Source organism: Syngnathoides biaculeatus, chromosome 4, assembly GCF_019802595.1.
Source record: "Syngnathoides biaculeatus isolate LvHL_M chromosome 4, ASM1980259v1, whole genome shotgun sequence".
Classification (NCBI taxonomy): domain Eukaryota; kingdom Metazoa; phylum Chordata; class Actinopteri; order Syngnathiformes; family Syngnathidae; genus Syngnathoides; species Syngnathoides biaculeatus.
The window spans coordinates 2,266,793-2,284,227 of record NC_084643.1 but is presented as its reverse complement, the minus strand read 5'-3'; the positions used below and the strand labels follow the sequence as shown (position 1 = coordinate 2,284,227).

Here is a 17,435-nt window from a genome sequence, read left to right as displayed (position 1 = left end):
TTGGGACACACAAACCCATCCAACACGATAAGGTAAGGCCTCAGGGAGGCGTAATACTGCAAATGTACAAATAATGGAATATTAAGGTTACTTTGAAGTGTAATTTCACAAACTCAGTTGTTGTTTGGTATCAAACAATACCAAATAACACTAATTGGTTAATAGATGGTGAAATCAAATTTCATTACAATATTCAAGAGTCGGCCTCTGGGCACTCCGGTTTCCTCCCACATTCCCAAAAACATGCAACATTAATTGGACACTCTAAATTGCCCCTGGGTGTGATTGTGAGTGTGGCTGTTTGTCTCAATGTGCTCTGCGATTGGCTGGCAACCTGTCCAGGGTGTACCCTGCCTCCTGCCCGTTGACAGCTGAGATAGGCTCAAGCACTCCCCGTGACCCTTGTGAGGATAAGCGGCAAAAGAAAATGGATGAATGGATATTCAAGAGTCAAGATTCTTGACTGTTAATGTTGAAGAGATGATCCAACAAAATGAAAGGTAAACGAAACTCGTTTGTCTTTTTTGCTTGCTGACCCAGAGACAGACCAGACTATTATTAATCTCATTTCCCTTCCTTGCTTTCCTCTTCCCTTCCGCCTGCATGCCACCCGCCCAGCTTGCCACCCGCCCAGCTTGCCAGCCGGGCTCCCGACACAACGCGGGGCCTAAGGGCAACACTGCGGCCAACCTGGCCGGGCAGACAGCGAGTGAGGACAACTGGCACGCTGAAAGCAAGCAGGTGTATGATTCAGAGGTGAGAGCTGTCAAGGGGGAATTTCTTGAACGAGTCAATGTATTTTGGTTTTGTGGAAGGGGTGGAGGGGCGCAGAAAAAATTCAAATTTTGATGCTTTTTTTTTTTGGTGATATGTGAAAATGTATATCTTTTGTTCCATGGTATTTGTGTGTGTGTCCTGTTCGGCTGTCGGATGAAGCAGAATGGAGAATCCATATCTTTATGCTGGAACAGTTTTACTGTGTCACTGTGGAGTTTTTGAGCTTCCTCTGATTTTTTTTTTTTTTTTTTTTTTTTAAATTTCACTTTACTGACGATCAGAGTCCACCAGTCGAACAGAGTAGAATTTCTGGAGTGGTGAAAGAGACAAAGACAAAGCGCTCACTGTAAACAGAACGAGAAAAGCAAATCATTCCGTATCTACGTGTTTAACTTCAACGATTCTTTACGGAAATATCATGTACTGCAGTAATGGTGGTTGTGCCTGAAAAAGGAAGACCTTGGAAGGGATTCCTGCTTCTCTCATGTTGTGTTGACTTTTATTTAGATTCGTCTTTGCTTTAAAATTGCATTTTTCAGTTTGTGTTCTGAGGTCGGCTTGGCTGCTACTGACAAATTGCAATTTCTACATTCCACAAAATGAATTACTTTCAATACAAGAGCGTTATCAAAAAGCCTCATGACAATACGGTGTAAGAAATGACCGGAACAAAATTTAGAATGCTAAGTGAGTGAGTCATCAGCGTCTGGACGTTACATAAAAGTATTGCTACTGCAGTGACTTTCTTGCAACATATTAAAAGATAACCCTATGCAGTATGAGTTGTCTCACCTGAAGTGACATCACTTTCGAGTTTTACACCGCGACCTTTCCGTGATTCATCCAGCGCCAAAACGTATGACGTCAATGCCTTGTGGAAACTCACTTCTGCAGATGACGACGTCAGGGGCTATTTATACACAGCAGGATGCCAAACGTTTCCTAAATGGATAGAAAAATTACATTGGGCCTCAGCACGACATCATAAACCTTTCAACTGAACGCAACCGAGAAATGACATGAAACTCATGTCAAGGACAAATATTATTTTCAGAAGGGAGAGTATAATCTCGTCGAAAACTGCATAAGAGAAGTCATATTAGCCAGATGTGTCTGCCACTTAAGAGAAATAAACATTAAATAAAATAAAGGGGGTGGCATGGTGGATCAGCTGGTAAAGCGTTAGCCTCGCGGTTCTGAGGACCCGGGTTCAATCCCGGCCCCGCCTGTGTGGAGTTTGCATGTTCTCCCCGTGCCTGCGTGGGTTTTCTCTGGGCACTCCGGTTCCCTCCCACATCCCCCCCAAAAACATGCAACATTAATTGGACACTCTAAATTGCCCCAAGGTGTGATTGCCTGGCAATCAGTTCAGGGTGTACCCCGCCTCCTGCCCGTTGACAGCTGGGATAGGCTCCCCACGACCCTTGTGAGGATAAGCGGCAAAGAAAGTGGATGGATGGATAAAATAAAGGCCTCCATATACCATTGGCAGAAAAATACTATTTATTTATTTCAGGACAGCAGTGAAGCCAGTCTTGGTCTATTAAGTAAAAAAAAAATCTCCTGAAAAATGTCACCTTTTAAAAATAAAACAAATACTAATGCACAAAATGCGTTTTTATCAGCGATGCGACCAATTCTTCTTTCCAGTCTGTATTCTGATGTCCGTTTGTAAAGCGTATAGCGAGACTTCCTTCATTTCTCCGGCGGTCGTCTTCCTCGCTCAGCAGCAAGCTGTTCAATTTCTGGCTCCGTGTGCTGCTTGATCACCAAGATTCAGAGGCAAACTATTGAGGGAAATTTCATGCCACAGAAGCATAATGATGATGATGACGATGATGATGATGACGACGAGGATGTGGATGGATGGCTCATGCCACATCAAATTCAGCGGATGTCAGTAAATTGGAACATATGTTACTTAAACTATAACATCATGATAATTCTCCTCCTAGATGGCTCATAAAACCGGAATTTATTAGACTAAATCGAGGGGGATGATAACATAGATAATTTTTAATGGAAGGTTAACGCAAGAATCCAAAGATAAAAATGGACCCCGTGGCCTTGTATCGGCTATATTCTGTAGTGCAACTCAAATCTGGAGAATTTTCATGCACAGAAGGGTGTTCCCCTTTCATTACATTTAATAGCTTCTAGCATAAAAATATACGGGTCCTTTTCATTGCTAATAAAACGGCCGATCTTTCCACGATAAGCACACGGGAGACAAAGTGGAATGGAAATCCAGATTGTTGAAAACAGTTCCCCCGTGCGCCCACCTCGGCAGGCGGGCAAGTGAGAGGAGAGAGGAGCGCGCCAACGGTTCGCGGGCCACACCTACACCGGGCAGGCTCCAGAAATCTTTCCTCTTTAGATACTTTTCACGTGATGTCATGAATCACATGACTTTTGTTTACCACGCCCACTGGAGGGCAAAACTACAATTCAACTCGTGTGTTTTAGTGATCTTTTTGTGAATATTGGCTCGATTGTAAGCATCTTACGGCCTTTTCATCACGGTATTTCATTGTGTGGCTTGTGGTCGTGAGAACGGACAGAAAAAGGGGTCTGACACTTCAGGCATTGTTTACCTTTTGCTGAGCATTAAGCTAATTTACTGTGGTATCCTCCACACTTGTTACGTATCTTTACGGAGGTGTTTGGGCTGTCAATATGCCTCCTCGCACCCGCAGTGAAACCTTTGCCTTCCAGGTTTTGGGGTGGAAAACGTGAACCTCGTGGCTGTCGCTAGCCGTAGCCTTTAGCTGCACTTTTGCTAACTGGTGGGAGCTGGCTATGTCGATCGCTTTTTTTTGAGCGTGAGCTCCGGCCCCTGGCTGAGTAACTTTTTGCGCACACTCGGTGAGTTGGTAGCGAAAAGTATGCGGTCTCTGACCATCTCATCGCTGTTTGTGTAGTCAGTCTTTAAGCAACAGCTAGTTCTGTCACAAAGTGCTCACATGACTCACAGTTACCTTGCGCCTTCTCGTGAAAGTTCCATCTAGCAAATATGGGGTTTGCTTTCGGAGTGAGGTAATCAGAGAATTTTTTTGTAATAAGTTTTCAGCAACTTATCTTCGTCTCTGGTCAGTGTCCACGTATCCCGTCCTTTTTCGCCGATCCACACCAGGAGGAAACTGCCCTTTTCCTCTTCACCTCTGTTTTTAAGCGGTCCCGTGAACATGATTTTGGCGTGTTGCTAGAATCTTCCCCACGCATCTGGTAAATTGGGTGACTTGGAACACTGAACGCCTCCTCGTCATCTTCGTTTGTTTGTTTTTTTTTTTTTCCTTTCCCGTGAGTCCGTAGTTATACTTCTGTCACTCTGACACCATGTTATGATCTTGTTGTCGTGTTATTGAATAACGTCGATGTGAGTCCAACTGTACTTTTTAACGTGGGTTATATTTATGTGGCTCACCACATATTATAATATTATAATTATGTCAACCACCAGAAAAGTATACATTTATCGCTTCCTAGCCGTAATATGTAGACACGATCTTGACGTCCAAAACAAACAAACACGTGGTCGGTGTGACGTCAGTGAAAAGTATCTATCGCCACAAATGCGCTTTTAGAAACAGGCCGCATCGCTAAAAATGTGACTCCTCACCGTTTGGATGAATGGGAGCCCGTCTGTGTGTAATTAATGGAATCCGAGCACTTTTGTCAGATCTGTTTGCTGTAACGCCACGCGGGTAATTCATATCTACGCCAGCGTGCGTATGCTTCCTGTCTTTCGATTGTCAACAGTACTTCCGTGACATGTTTACCGGGTCAGATCTGACCTTCTTAATCCTCCTCGTTATTAATACGATAAAGCCGACATAGAGGAACAATGAATCAAACCCAGTGCCAGACTCTCTCTCTCTCTCTCTCTCTCTCTTTTTTTTCTTTTTTTTTTTAATACCTTTCATACATATTAATTACATGGAGCTGCCACGGGCTGAGGAGTGCATTAGCATGTAGTGTACGTCCCAGTGCAGACGTATAAGTCCAAAAAGCAGAGCTGTTGTGCCCCTGCAGCGTGAGCTAGTTCCCCTAGATTAGCCTTATGAGGCTGAGTGGCAGGAACTTGAACATGACAGAGCAGTGATACACTTTCTTGTCCACACAATTATCTGCGTCCTACTTTTAAAGCTAATTCTACACACTACCCCCCAGGATGTATGGGAAGCATCCTGGTGGGGGGGCATCAGCGGAGGGTGTCAGTCACAGGAGGACCAGACTGCCCCGGAGCAAAGCTGCCGGTCCCTTTTCTCGGCATTTGCGAGGGGGTGGCGGCGGAATTGTGTCGAAGGGGGTTGGGGGATGATTGAAATAGAACTTGAGATGTGGGACACATAAATAAAGTGTTTCTTCCCCCCCCGTTCTTCCTGAAATACACTTCCCTCACCTCACATTTACATAATACTCCAGCGTGCACTTCCTCACTGCGATCAGCCTCAAGGTTTATGGAGTCGTGCGGCGATGCATGTAGCAGCAGCTTCGCCCGGTAATTCATAGCAACCTTTAAAACATTAGCAGCAACCCCAAGCACGATATTTGCATTTCTTGTATACATAGGAGTTGAGGGCAAAATTTGTCAGCTTACTTTTGTACCTGGCCGGATTACGACATGAGGTATTGAAGAAGCGTTATGACAACTTGCGTTAGCAGTTTTCATCATTTTGATTCCAATTTTATGCCTGAATTTTTATGAATAGTAATTGAATCAAGTGTTAATCTTTTGCCAATGTTGACACAAACTTGGTTGCAGTTTTGCAATCGAACGCTCAGTTTGGAGTGACTTTATTCACTGTGAAGAACTGCACTCCATCATGGAGCAAAGTTTTTCCCCACAACTTGATAGGGATAACACGCAAATGCAGTACATTTGTAAAGGTCTCCAAATTACAAGCGCATTGTAATAAGAGTATCTCTATGACGGTGTGAAGTGATGAGCAATATTTAGAAAATGGCGTCTGCTCTTTTCTTTTTTGAGCATTTCCAAAACAGGTGAAGCATTTATCTGTTTTTTTTTTTTTTTCCCCTTGCAATGGACTTCTTCGATGGCGATCTTAAGCTCCGCCCCCTTAGTCATGTTCCACAATCTTCCAAAATGGCGAGTGAACAGACATGTTTGAAGTCGATTCTCGCGTATGTTTTTTGCTAAATGCGTCAGACTTGTCCAAGACAGTTCTACAGAGAGGTGTGAACTATTTCACGCAAGGAATTAAGATTTTGGACGGAGCAGGACGCAATGTCAGAGTTACAGCGAAATGTTGACGATCGATGCAAAAAAAAGTTCGACGCCTCACAAACTTCATATTGAAATCCAAACGGATAAAATTGTGGAATCGTACTGTGAATGTAAAGCAGGGTGAGTACTTTTTACCTGGAAAGATCAGGAGCAATATCAGTGTAGTCTTTATCAGTGAGTGGGTGTATTCATTTGACTGGGCTCGTAATCAAACTCAGAGAAGATACTTCTCCCTCACTTACCTTCGAACATACAGCCTTGTGTTTGTTGATATTGTCCACATTTAGTTGTACGTGCGCTCTTCCGCGAGCCTTAATCCATCGTAGACACTTCGTCAACTGTGTTTTAGGCTTTGTAAAATGAATCAACCGGGCACCTTGTAACCTAGCTGGATATCTTTCATCAGAATTGCACGTTCCCCAAGCGCATCTGAGGACCATTTTCTTACATTAACTTTTCCAAGCGCACGCTACTGACAACCAGCATTGCTTATGGGACAATATGGCGAGAGGGGTGTGTCAAGCCAGGGGTTAAGACAATGCCGCTATCTGATTGGCTATTATTGTATGAGTGATTGACAGGTCGGAAAGGTCCATTGACGGCGGTACCAGACTGATTTTTGGTAATAACGCTCCACACGTATGCAGCCTTTGGCCAAAGTTCTCGTTAGCACACAACTGTAGTCCTTGCATAATTGGACGTAACCTTTTCGTGACGAAGAAGGAGCTTCATCTCATTTCTCGCCACTCCGTGTTCTGTGATCTGGTCTGAATCTTTTAAGTCTCCAGCTAAACCGCTACATTCAGCGTATTTTTAGTACTCCCCAAACTGCGTACGAAGATTGTCTGCTCGTTATAATCCAGTTTTAATTGGCCAGTTGGAAGACGAGATGAAAAATACGAGATTAGCAATTTGGTAGCTTTAGAGCTCAAAACGTTGACGGACAATAGTCAAGTCGGCTCTCGTCCGCACGCGATCGCAGGCGAAGCGACGTGCGCGCTCGCCGTTTTAACGACTGCATAGAAGGGCCGGCCCATCCGTGAGGGGAGAGGAAGGATTTGACACAGATGGCGATGGCTGTAAACCATCAGCACAACAGAGGGGGACTCAAGATGGCCACAGGCCCCTTCAGATTCGTGCCATGATATGTTTTTAACAACCAGCCCTCAAACTTCACACAACCTCCTCGCCATGCTGACTCAATCTTCTTTACACCTCAAAAAAATCAAGGGGAGACCCGAGTACAGGTGACCCGAAATGGGATGTATTGCTCCGAGTCAAGTTTAAGAAGATGGGTGCAAGCTGCCCGACCTGACTTGTGCTTGGATATAAATGATGCTGCGTTACGTGAGCAGCTTGCTTTAGACACACGCAGAATAAACACACACACACACACCACACACACACACACACACACACACACACACACACACACACTCTCACTCATCAAAACATCGCAATTAACTCATCACTTACGTACGTAGTTTTCACTGCAGCCGCCTGTGCTGAAAGATCACTTTGTTGCTGAAGAAAATATATAGGTGTGTAATTACAGCAAATCAGAGGTGGATTCTAAATTGCGCGTGTGATGGCGGCACTGCGTGTTGCATAGTTCATCATACAGGCTACTGACAGAAGAGGAAAAAAAACAAAACAACCAAGAATCATGTATCTCTGCAAGTAGAAATTAATAAAAACACTATGTCAAGGAGCCAGAAAAAATGGTTTCCTCTAATGGATTCTTCGCCGAAAACAGCTTTTAGACAATCAATCTTGCCTTTGAAAGGCCAATTATTTAATTGTTCCTCACAATTGCCGCAGGACTTTGTCCTCTGAATGTGCTAAATGTAAGCATTTTTTGTCACTAGCAAAACGGCTCGTGGCACTTTGATCGGGCTCCTTTCAGCGGCGCTGCCACCATTCAGAACTTGACATCAACGTTGACATTTGTGAAGCGGGCCGTTCTGTGCGTGTCACGTGGGTGTGCGCACATATGCAAAGGCCGGCTGACCTTTGTGCTTTAGCCGACAATACGGCGTTTGCGCGTTCTGATTCAATTACTTGATACTTGTAGCCGTAGTCAACATAGAAACAGCAAAATGTTGGTTTAAAAAAAAAAAAAGGGGGGGGGTTAAATGCGCATTTGTATTTGGATACATTAAAAGAAACCCATATGTTATGAGTATTATATGTAATAAGTGTGTGTTTGCTGGGTTCTGATGGCATGGGACCTTCAACACTAGGAATAAAACTGCTACAAGCTGCGATTGTTCAAAGAGGTAATCATCATAGATACCCACCAATCAAATTTTAAAAGACTTTTATGTTACCATCCATTTTCTTAGCCGCTCATCCTCACGAGGGTCACGGGGCGTGCTGGAGCCTATTCCAGCGGTCACCGGGCAGGAGGTGGGATACACCCTGAACTGGTTGTTCACAGGGCACATCGAGACAAACAGCTACAGTCACAATCACACCTAGGGACAATTTAGGGTGTCCAATTAATGTTTTTGGGATGTGGGAGGAAACCGGAGTGCCCGGAGAAAATCCACACAGGCACGGGAAGAACATGCAAACTCCACACAGGCAGGTCCAGGATCACGTCCGTGACCTCAGAACTGTGAGGCCAAAGCTTTACCAGCTGATGCACCATGCCGATACTTTTATTGTAATTTTTGTTGTTGTTGTGAGTGTCCATCTTATTGACAGGGCGCAAAGCAGAGAAACAATTATTTGTGGAAGCTGTGCCAGATGTGCCAAAACCGGATCCGAGCACTGCGGTGCACGACAACAGTTCAAGCAGCCCTTGTTAGTCTCGTTTCTTCTGCGGGATGCCGCCTGCCACTAAAACTGTAGCAAACTTAAAGACCCCCCACCCCCCACGAACACACATCCATTCGATTGGGATACAGCTTGTGTTATAAATCAGAGCAACTACATCAAATATTTCCACGTGCTTTAGTCCTTGTCATTCTGTCATAATTAATCTGAGTGTAGCACGGCACAGGTAGATATTAATTGATCCGGATGAAAGCTGTTGACAAATTATCGCCATATGCATCATTGAAATTGCACATTCAAATCAACATTAACTAAGACCTGTGAGGTAATACAGTACAAATATATATTTTGAGTCTTTCTTCTTTCTTGATGCCACCCTTTTTCTAGCTTCTTTTTGCCCTTCACTCCGACTTAGATTTCAAGTTGGACATTTATCTGTTTCTATTTTGTGGAATGTTCAACGGGCAACTTGATGGGCCCGATTGAACAGCGACCAAATAGTCGGCATTCCATTGCATAATCAAGCCGACCGTTCCCGTGCGCTGTTGGGGGGGGGGGATGGGGTGCGATGCGATGTGACGAACTAAAATTGAATTTCACTTTACGAAGATCCCAACTCGCGGGGCTGAATTGCATGCTCATTCACTCTAGTAGGTAGCGTGCACTGTTGGCAAGAAGAGTAAAATCTGATGAAAACTGCTGTATTTAAAAGAGAATTTGGCATTTTTTGTAGCTCTGACGGTTTTCACCATTTCACCGCAAACGCATAATGAATGAATTAGCGGGAGATAAACAACTATAATCTATGGGTTGTTTTCACGCGTCGTCACCCGTTGTGCTGCTTCGAACGGCGGCCATTTTTTATCCCTGAGCTCCGTTACTCATACGTACGCAAGGTGGACGACATTATGTTTCTAACTGCATTTATTGAAGACGCGACCGACAGCACATCCAACCCAGACTGACTATTAGGCTACGTGGCATACACCCATCATGGGACTCAGGACTGCCTCACAAAGGCGCAGTATTGTACCCTTGATCTTTTACTCTATGTGACAGAAATCACGAAGGAGAAGGGCATACCTGTATGCTAACACGGAAAATGAAAGGCGGTGGAATATAATTTTTATATCAACGAGGAATGGTGCACGGACGTTACAGAGCTCAGCACACATTGCAGCAATTTTTGTTAGCTACAACATAACTATAAAAAATGTAAAATATATTAAGAATATATATATGGGCACTTACCTGTATGCTACCATGAAAAACGAAGGGTGGTGGAATATTATTATTTTTTTTAATATTGTAGCAGACTAGCAGGGTTGGGTAATCGTCCACAGAGCCACAGAACATCCAAAGCTTTTCATCAGAAGCGTTAGACAACGTCTAACCCTTACGAAGTCGGACTTGTATCCCGGATCGTGAGTCTCTTCATCGCAAGGCTTTGAAGAGCGTGGCGACGAGCAACTCTGGGGAAAAAAATTACTGTCAAAGTGCGCTGAAATCAAATGAATCAGACACGAGTCAATGCGGCGCTGAAAGGAGTTTTGTCGTCAGTCACATCGCTTGCAATATTGCCCCGGCTAAATGAATTTATTTTCATCTACTCCTCCCAGAAAGTGGAAATGAAGAGAGGCAATCCTGGCGGTGGCCTGTTTGCAGATTCTCTCCACAGCAATAAACTTTGGGCCCGTTTTTGCACATCTGAAAAACTTTTTTTTCGTCCACCCCCCCCCCCCCCCACCCCCACCCAAATGACAGACATGGCTGTCATAAAATTATGTTGCTGCTCCACTTGCTAACAACTCATCATTAGTGGAAAGAGTTAAAAATACCATACTGCAACGCTTTGGAATGCGATTTCCAATCAGGGCCGAATCCAAGAAAAGAGGCATGCGCTCATGGTGGGAGGATCTGCCAAAAGATTCAGGGTTGTTCGAAGCCATGGATGGTCCCCAGATCACGGGAGAGCTCAACGGTGTGTCTGGCTATGAACGACGGCTTCAGTCCAGTGCAGTGCCGACTTTTTTTCGTCGCAAGGAGCATAAACGGCCGCATGTGACAATTAAAGCCTCAAAAGAGAGGAGGTGCCTACCGCGTACCTTGATCAGATTTTGCACTAAACAATGTGGGAAAAACAGGGATGCATGAAACTTTACTCTGTTATCACTGAATAGATTTATGACATCTTACAAAATGAATAAGCACTATGGGAACCTGCAGAAATGAAAACAAGCTCTTTACAACAGATATTTTCCAAGCGGTAGCTTCCAAAAAGGACCAAGTCGAGTTTCTTCTCATCTTCATCCTCATTTTTTTCCTCCTGTCTTTCCTCATTTTCCTGATCGGACACTGGCTGGAACTAAAATGCCTCAACGTTCTCCGTCGCTGGAGGGGGCCGCTACTGCGGCGACTGCTAAAAACTACCTCGGGCCTCGGGCGCATCCCCGTTGGACGTCACTACCCAGAATGCACTGCAGGGGAAAAAAACAATGCCGGCCTATTTTGAAATTTGTAAAAATACATAAATCTGCAAATGGTCATCGAAAGTTGGATGTCATTGCTATGTAAACGCCGGTCGAAAGAGATCATGAATACCAAACGTGTCATTGAAAGTGGAGTTCGCTTCGTACAAAATTGACATGAAAGTGAGGGGGAAACATGCAGAGTGCTACACGTTACGTACATCCTCCGTGTTTATCCTTCAGGCAGCTCGTGCGCCAATATTGATGCCTCGAGGTCCGTTACTATGGCAACCCGCACACACAAACTGCGGACGCGATAAGGCCCGCAGCCGTGGCCTTGAGGGAGTCGTTAAGCATCTGTCTCCCGACTCCCCTCTTCAGTCTCCGCGTGGCCGGGGTGGGGGCCGCACTCGAGCAACAAAGGTGGCTCATCCACGGTTGCTCTCCAAGGACTGACTATCATCATGCTAAGACAACAGCAGGAGCCATTGTGGAAGAGATGATGGAGCGTTTTATCTACCTTTTGCTTTGTGGAAATTAGCATTCCAGTTCGCAGATCACTTACACTGAAGAAAACAAGTATTTGAACACCCTGCTATATTGCAAGTTCTCCCACTTAGAAATCATGGAGGGGTATGAAATTTTCATGGTAGGTGCATGTCCACTGTGGGAGAGATAATCTAAAAAGAAAAATCCTGATTTTTTTTTTTTTTTAACAATTTATTTGTGTGATACAGTTACAAATAAGTATTTGAACACCTGTCTATCAGCTAGAATTACGACCCTCAAATACCTGTTAATCAGACTTTAAAAGTCCACCTCCACTCCATGCCTTTATGAATCAGATGCACCTGTGTGAGGTCGTTAGCTGCATAAAGACACCTGTCCACCCCATGCAATCAGATGAGACCAAAATGGAACTTTTTGGTCATAATTCCACTAACCGTGTTTGGATGAAGACAAATGATGACTTCCATCCCAAGAACACCATCTCTCCTGTGAAGCATGGGGGTGGTAGCATCATGCTTTGGGGGTGTTTTTCTGCACATGGGAACGTACGACTGCACTGTATGAAGGAGAGGATGACCGCGGCCGTGTATTGTGAGATTTTGGGGAACAACCTCTTTCCCTTAGTCAGAGCATTGAAGATGGGTCGTGGCTGGGTCTTTCAACATAACAATGACCCGAAGCACACAGCCAGGAAAACCAAGGAACGGCTCCGTAACAAGCATATCAAGGTTCTGGCGTGGCCTAGCCAGTCTCCAGACCTAAACCCAATACAAAATCTTTGGAAGGAGCTGAAACTCCTTGTTTCTCAGAAACCTGTTTGATCTAGAGAAGATCTGTGTGGAGGAGTGGGCCAAAATCCCTCCTGCAGTGTGCAAACCTGATGAACAACTAGAGGAAATGTTTGACTTCTGTAATTGCAAACAAAGGCTACTGCACCAAAGATTAACATTGCTTTTCTCAGGTGTTCAAATACTTATTTGCAGCTGTATCCCACAAATAAATCATTAAAAAAAATCATTCATTGTGATTTCTGGATTTTTCTTTTTGGATTATTTCTCTCACAGTGAACATGCACCTGTAAGTATAAATTATGTAAATTTCAGACCCCTCCATGATTTGTAAGTGGGAGAACTTGCAATATAGCAGGGTGTTCAAATACTCATTTTCTTCCCTGTATATGCATACAATTTGCTGTGGGTGGTGAGGTAAAAAAAAAAAAAAAAAATACAACAACAAAAAAATGAATATAATGCCAAATGTTGCTAGATTCAAGAAGCTTTACATACTTGGAAACGTTTCATCAAATTTGAATAATTCAAAGTTACCTTCACATTGTGTTGTGATCCGTGACCAATTCATCAGCGGAGATGTATTTACACTGATTGTTAACAATGACAAAAAGCGGCCGAATTTCTTGTTCTGCAGGAGAAAGTCCAGTTTTGTTCTCCCGCTGAAGGACTTAATCCCAGTGAAAACACCAAACAGCGAGAGCCAGCTAACAAGAGGCCCCCCGCACGGCAACGTGAAGAACAACATTTCCTCAACTCAAATCATAAACTCAATGACAACTGCAATTTGGTGGCCGGGTGTGATGGTCTGAGCGCTCCCGGTGCTGAAAAGTCTTCTTGTGATTAACGCACATGCGCATTAAGTCATATTTTGTAAACTTCCGACCAGTCTGAAACATCCCATATCCAACCTTCAACGTGTGCCATTCGACAACTTGAGTTCATGTTCGCTATTGTCATGTGTGCAAAATGTTTCGAGGAGTACCTATATAAGGATGAGAAAAACCGACTCGGAGGCTTCTTCTTACGACCTCACCGCTGCTCTGGGAAACTACGCTGCTTGGAAGACTAACTACACGGACGCCTGCTGCCTTTTGTTTTTTCGGACCGGCCGGAACTTTCGCTAACTAGGAAAACCCGCTGGGACGAACGTTTGCTTGTCTGGGAACACTCGTTCAACATTGGTGACGATACGCCGTTGTGGCTCAACTACTCTGTTCTTGAACGCCTATTTTGTGTTAGCTATTTTAGCGTGTTTGTGTTGTGTTGATGTGTGTGAGATTAAATTGTCAGAAACGCAATACAACTGCCTTGTCGCATTTTGAACAAAGGGGACGTCCGTCTAAATTCACACGTAACACTTATGGACGTCTCAGAAAGATGAACACAGCCAACTTACGTATATTTGAAGATCTTTCTATCAACTTTTTCATTTTTTTTTAAGGTTAGGGCTTGGATATACCGTATGTTGGCTCCCTCTATGTAGAAGAAGAAGGAGGAGGAGAAATGAGAGTGGGTGATTTCCCAGTAAGCGTCTGCTACGTACCCAGCGTTCCCCTGTTAGTAACGCATGCGCATTAATCTCAAGGAGACTTTTCAGCATGGGGGAGCGCTCAGACCGTCACACCGGCTCTCCTTAAACGGCGGCTACTCGGCGTCGGTTGTCGGCGGGAACCTCTCGTGTTTACACGCCGTCTTCCCGCCGGCCCCGGCGGACCTGCCGCGGCCGGCCTTGCTTCGGAAACAGATGATAAATAAATCAAAGTGCACTAAGCACTGCTTCCACATGGCAATCGCCTCCTTCATAGCGTCTGCACCTCATCAATCACGCCATTGTCTGCTTAAAAGGCGAGCCTTGTAAATGTCATATCCACTCAAACCCAAGGAGAGGCGGAGCAGAATACAGCTCCGTTTTTTTTTTTTTTTAATTGGATAGTGTAATTAAACTAAAAAACCCTGCTAGGCTGCTTTTTGACAGGACAGACGAAGACCCCTTTTAATAGGGCTATGAAATGTATTTGTTAAAAGGATGAAGCAATATGTACTATATGATTGGGTGCCCTTATGTGTCATTCTTTTTATTTATGGCTAAAACAGCAAAATGGTAACTTGGTTAAAAAACAAAGAAGTATTTATGATTTTAAAAGTGTGCTTGCTTAATACAATTACCAAATGATGAAAAAAGGCTGCATATATTAAAGGTCAAGTGTCATGAAATGGATGATTTTTAGTTATTAGTGAAAAAAGGGTTAGGTATGGACCCATAGGTTTTTTCACCACAAAACATGATTTTGACGTATATGGCTTTTTGTAACTCCCGCCATGAAAATCCTCTCGAGGGATTTGTTTTTGAGAAGAAGCAGGAAGTGACATACGGGGCAGGAGCGGCCTTAGTTTTACCTGCAGGAGGTAGCTGGTTGTTCCTTCGTGTTAGCCAAAATGCCGGCTTGTCTCATTGGTGGCTATTGCTCGAACACTCTGAAGGATGGATTTACCTTTTACCTTTCATAATTTTCCAAGAGACCCATTTCGTCGTGAAAAATGGATGCTTCCGTGTCATAAGAGGCGTGTTCATCTCCCATAGTAGGGGCCACAGCGTGTTTTCAATGGCGAATGTCGGGGGGACGTCACGGACAGGACATGCAGGCAATATGGCTACCACTTGGATGTCAAATGACACTCCCACAACTTTACGCATGGATGACGCCCTTTCCGCTCATATTTATTTTTTCGTATAGACATTGAAGTGAATAATGTTATATGTATTTTTCACTACAATATCTATTTTAGATTGTTTATAGGGATGACAGTTGACCTTTAAAGACACTAATCAGATGTATAAATATGTTGGGCAGCATTCGCGTAACATTCATCTCGGGAACGAGCGATTAAGAGAAGCAAAACTTGTACTTGATTAAAGTAACAACAAAGAGAAGCCAAGCTGTAATATTGATTAGATGCACCAACAGGATACTTTGCTACTCACACGTGCTTTGAATTTAATTTCATCACCCGCGTTCTTTCCCCTATTGTTACGCAAAGAGCACAGGAATACAGCGGGAAACCAAACAAAACATTTTCACACGTGTGAGGTCAAACAAAGCGGCGAGACGCATTTGTGCGTTTTTAGCTTTGATCTGCACAGTTGGTGGCGAACGCCCGGTGTGGGAAAGGCCACCACCCCCCCACCCCTGAGAGTCCCACCGAGGCCTCCTTGCCGAAGATCGATAGGACGGGGCCGCAGTGATAAATCAGCGAGCTCGAGTGATGTCTGTCATAAAGCTCCCACCACAGTCACAGCTCTCAGCTTTATGGCACCGGTGAGTGCTATTGCAATCTTTTGATAGCTTTGTTTAATTTATCTGATTACAAGAGCGGCCCAAAGAACAAGCTGCAGTCAACCTTTCCTAAGTGTTGGATCCACTCAGCTGCCGCGTTCTGGTACATGCGAAGCCATCATCGAGGCGCGCTCGTGCTTAGCTGTGACTTAAACCTCTCTTTCTTTTTCATGCTTACTCGGCAAATTATTGACACGTATATGCGGCAATATTTTTAAGAATGTGCAACGTAACACGGGACACGTGGGATGGAGCCGCCGGTGTCGATCACATGGTCGCTCTTTGCTCTCAGAACATTTCTAATGACCTTCAGCTTGTGTTTTGATTGTTGTTGGTTGGTAAAATTACAAAAACTGATTGTTATCGTGAAGCAGGTGCATCAGGATTTCTTTTCATTTTCTATTTTTGTCAACATCGTGAGACACGTACGGCACAGAATGCGTGCATGCACAATTCCCAATGCTGGGAGGGAGGATGAAGGTGTGCAATTTGTGGCGAATCTAATTACAACTGTTTGGCCGAGCTAGTGCGCTCTCTTTTTTTTTTCTTCAATTATACTAATTATTATCCCCTAAGGGAAATAAAAATTTCACTCCGCGCTATACTATTTAATTGCATGCGTTACACACACAAAGGAACAATTTATTCAGATCCATCCAAGGGAGAGCTCTGGCGAGTTTTGTGCTGAGTTCGAGGTAGAACAGCTTCTGAGGTGAAGTCTTGATAAAATGAGCTTCTGTCATGCCAAATGGGTGCCATTTTGGTTTGGTGTGTACTACTGTAATTTCTGGCCTATGAGCCGCAACTTTTTTTCACATGCTTTCATCCCTGTGGTTTATGCGGTGATGTGGCTAATTTGTGCATTTTTTCTAATGGCTGCAGGGGGCCACTCGACCGGAAAAGGTAAGAGTGAGATTAGTGGAATATATGTGCCGAGGAAGTGACTTTTACCGGTCCGGCCCTTTTAGCGCTGCGCTAGCATGTTACTGCCGTGTCTCAGTGATTCTTACCAGTATGTTTTTTTTTTTTTTTTAAACCGGCCCCATTAGCACGGTGGTGCTAGTGTTAGCCTTAGCACGGCGGCATTAGCATTAAACTCTCTGTGTACCTTTGTAAATATCTCGTGTTTCAATGTAGGTTTCAATGTGGGCAGTTGCAGCTTTTACACAACTGGAGCTCCGGCCCGGCATCCATAGATGGTTCTTGGGACGGGAATGACCCGGAGTCTGACGAGCGAATTCTGGTGGCGGGCTGCGAGCCGAGTTTCAGTGGCAGCGGCCGTTAGCCGAGCTTCAGCAGCGGCGTAGGCCGTTAGCCCCGGTCGCCGAAGCTCAGCTAAAGGCCTCCGCCGCCACCAAAGCTCGGCTAAAGGCCTCCCCAGACGCCGAAGCTTGGCTCGTGGCCCGCTACCGGAGCGTGCTCATCAGACTCTGCGTCTTTCCATCTGAAAAACCAATCGCGGTTGTCGGCCCGGAGCTCCAGGAGCCGTTGTTTACTCACTTATTTCGCTCGTAGGCCTCAGAGT

The 17,435-nt window shown here is 44.5% G+C and overlaps 1 long non-coding RNA gene across 1 annotated transcript; it reads left to right on the top strand.

The window, feature by feature from the left end:
* The first annotated feature begins 348 nt into the window (after positions 1-348).
* LOC133499654 (uncharacterized) lies at positions 349-13,957 on the top strand. Its single transcript, XR_009794709.1, has 3 exons — positions 349-500; positions 635-756; positions 13,210-13,957. It is a non-coding gene; the product is annotated as an uncharacterized LOC133499654 (long non-coding RNA).
* The last annotated feature ends 3,478 nt before the right edge of the window (positions 13,958-17,435 follow it).